Below are 4,078 nucleotides of genomic sequence, written 5' to 3'. Positions count from 1 at the left end.
ATAAGTGGGACCATGCGTAATGTGTGCACTCATTGATAAATAGAGTAAACTAGTGTGCACTTATAAGACTATAGGCAAGTGTGGGCCCCCATATCTTTATGTGCACAAGATAAGAGTAGAATTTGATTAGGTTCACCAGCATGGCTAAAAATAAATTTTTTGTGTCGGGCTAATTGACATGCGTCACACTTAACTTTTAACACCAACATCTATACACAAAGAGGGAAAAAACATTTGAAAGTTTCAAAGGAGGGGCGTCCTAGTTGATTCTGATGAATAAAATCCTCTGCCTTCCTCCTTTGTTTCCCTTGGTTCTGGGGATGACTGCCTGTTGAGAAGCATACATTATATCTCTCCTCTAGAAGTATTAGCCTTTCATTGCGTCTAAATTGTGTATTTCTCTTCCCCGCCTCGGTATTTATAAAACATCCATCAAAATTTAGAATGCCAGAGATACTATCAGAAACCAAGTTATGTGGGGAAAACTGTCTGCACTTTACCTGTCAGACATGTAAAATATCATTAACAATTCCTAGTGCATCCAAATTTACATCTTCCATATCATCCTGTTATCCAGTATAGATTTTCCATATTTGATTTTTATATTTCCCTTTTAAGTGTAAGTGGATCACATTTCTATAAGTGGACCCACGTGATACTATATGAATGGGCCCAGGTGATTTACTCTTGTTGGCTTGTATGTAAACCTGCTGGAATAGGTGATGAGTACACAATTCTATTCTCATTTTGTAAACATGAGCCACCACAATAGAGGTTTAGGAAAGGGTTCTCGAGGAAGAGCACGAGGGTGACTAAATCTAACATTGCTCACAATAGGAACATATCAACTAATAAGTCATTGAAGCCTTTTGAGTTCTTTTCCCCCTCCCTATAGATTCTCTTTTCCAAGCATATTTTCCCATAGTGTGAAGGGAGATACTTGGAGTCAATGATGGAGGCAGGAGGAGACTCACCTGCCACTATAGCTGTGAAGGAGAGGGTAACTATTATTGTATTATATTTAAGTTAGTGGAGCTGAACAGTTATCAGTGATGTAATCATGTCCAGCTGTCACCAGAAGCAATGTTGCTCTAAGAACATCTTTCAGAGGACCCAATTTTACCACAGGATCATTGTTATTATGCATGGAAGTTGGAGGAGTCTGGTGGCTTTTTGGAAGTCTGATTCTCTGGTGGCTTTTGGGAATCATGGACCCTGATAAGGCAGGCAATTTTGTTGAAATTTTAAAAGTTACATGTGATGAGATCACAAAGAACAGTGCAAAGCAACAGAATAACTAGAGACGCTGTGATTTGATGGTGAAAGTTGCACAAGCCAAACAAGAAGAATTCATCTTTAATGGCCTCCTCCTATAGGTTGAAAGAAATTTGGAGAGAGATTGATTATTACTGGCATGTAGATAATCCAAACTCAAGTGAATGTAGATCTGTGCGTTCCCATTCTTCTTTTTTACGAGAATATATCCCTTTTGTTTTTATGGATATTTCTGTTGCCTTTTAATTAAACCTCAAAGTTTCCAAAGAGCGCTTACTGAACTCTCATATTTACATGATAAAAAATTAACATCAGAGTCAAAGTACTCGTAATGGTACCGAAGCAAATTTGGAACTGTTCTCCAGTATCCCAAAAAGGGCACATCCAATGATGAAAAAATCAGAGACAAAAATAAAGCTCAAAAGATTCACTAAATGGCTAAAAACAATGAAATTTAGTGAGCGAAAATACACTGTAAAGAAAATAGATATCTGGCATGACCTTTCTGTACAGAGCTTCGTGGTAGAAAACAGTACTACGGCAAAAAAGGTTCTACAATCCTTGGGTTTTCATTAAACACGGAAATCAGGGCTTGATGGGGAGGGGTTTCATGTTTTTGTTTATGGCTAATCGTTTATTTTTATGAATCGCTTCTAGAGTCCTTAAACATGTTAAGTTTTCATGAAACATGGAAATCATGGTTAGAGGGCGAAATGTTTTTTATATCTTTAGTTTTGTAGGGATCATAATTCAGATATACTTTTCCTATGAGTCAAAAGCTTCGTCAACCCCCATGTATTGGTAATAAACCCTTAGTATCAGTAATATAGATCGCTTGTCCTCGACCGTGTTAAGTTTTCATGAATATAAAAATAAGGGCTTGCCGAAGGGAATGGATTTTCATGTTTTTACTCATGGCTAACCCTAACCGGACGTAGGAATGAGAACACAGACTTATATTTCATAAGAATGAACAGCGTCCTCAAGACCCATTATTGATAATACATATCGCTTGTCTTACGAAACGCTTATCGAGTCCTCTACCTTATTAAGTTGTCATGAAACATAACATTCAGTTCTGTGCAGATTGGGGGGGGGGGCCTTCTCGTGTTCTTAATTCACGGCTAACCCTATCCTTATGTACGGATCATAATTCATGTCTATTTTTCTTACGAATCAACGGCTTCCTCAACCCTCATCTATCGTGAATAAACCATCATTATTGAGAATACAGATCGCTCGTTCTTGTGAATCACTTGTTCAGTCCTTGAACATTTTAAGTTTTCATGAAACACAGAAACCAGTTCTTTGGGGGAAAGGTGGCACTTTTTTATGCTTTCAATTATGGTCAAGCCTAACCCTTCGCAGGGATGAGAATGTAGATTTATTTTTCATATATATACTTATCGCTTGTCCTTGTGAATCGCTTGTACAGTGCTCGAACATCTCAAGTTTCACAAACATAAAAATCAGCTCTGGGTGGGAGGATATTTTTTATGCTTTTTAAATATGATTCAGCAGCTTTTTTATTCATTTTTTTTCTATACAGATCCATTATGCGATGTATCAACAGCTTCGTCCACCTTCATTATTCGGAATAAACCAGTATGGGGAACAGTTGGGAAAGGGTAAGTGCTGCCGGGTCACCGTGGAGCTGGCAAGCTCCGTCACAGTGAACACAATCCTGTTCGACCTGGTGATGCAATCTATCCTGTAAACGCAGCCAGGCCTCAGCTCACTGAACTTGACCCGCCAGTCGTTTCCAAGCGAGAGGGCGTGCCCGTTGAGACTCTTCGTCTTCGCCTACTGCTCCTTCAAAGCTCTTCCTGCGCTTTCTCATTCCAACAGCAGGACTCTATCTTCTTCGTGACCGCCGGGCAGGCAAGTAATGAACTTCACCCAACTGTATTGAGTTGTGGGTGCCACCTTGATCAGCTTCGACGTCGCGGAGAACGGGGGCTGCCCGTAAACGCAGACGACGCCGACGTCGTCGATGGCGTATAGATAGCAGTCACAGTAAGAGAAATGATAAAGAAGTCGGCGCTTGAGCCGACCGCGGCGAGCTTGGTTTAGTCCTCGTTCTCGGCAGCGACGAAGGTCAGCGACGACAGCGTGTTACGGAGAACGGCCACCGCGTACTCCATTTGCAACGAGCGATGTCAGTTGGATCGCTCAAGGACGCGCGATGACCATTCCTTGAAGTGCTCGAGTTGGATAGTCTCCTCAACACTCACTATTGAGAGTATATATATCGCTTGTTCTTGTGAATCGCATCTCTACCATATGCAGCTTGCATTCTGTGAAGTCAGGGAAGCTCTACGCAGGGATGCGAAGCTCAAAAGACGGTCTTATTTTTCAGTTAATCAGAGGCCTCCTGTGCCATCACGATTTGGGATAAACCAGTACATGGAGGAATAAAGAAAAAACAACCACTCAAGTCTAGCCGTCTTCTGGTCACAACGAGGGTCTTTAGACGCATCCAGGCTTTCTGCCGCGATTATCCTAATCGACTCTTTAGACGCATCCAGGCTTCATCTCTGCAAAATTTTGTAAAAACCAGAAGGGGGAGCAATCATTGAGAGATAAACGTCGCCGGGTGACCTAGTAGGAGGTCAGGTTGGTCAGCGTGAAGACCATTCAGCTCGTCTTGGTGATCGAATTGAGCCTGTAGACGCAGTCCGTCTCCACCGGCCCATCATGTTCGAGCATGAGGGCGTGTCCGTTGAGGCTCTTCGTCTTTGCCCACTGCGCCTGCCCCCGCGGGCCCCTCACCATGCGCAGCACTTCAAAGCTCTTCCTGCGC

This window comes from Wolffia australiana, chromosome 6 (assembly GCF_029677425.1).
Source record: "Wolffia australiana isolate 7733 chromosome 6, ASM2967742v1".
NCBI classification, from domain to species: domain Eukaryota; kingdom Viridiplantae; phylum Streptophyta; class Magnoliopsida; order Alismatales; family Araceae; genus Wolffia; species Wolffia australiana.
This window is presented reverse-complemented; position numbering follows the sequence as displayed.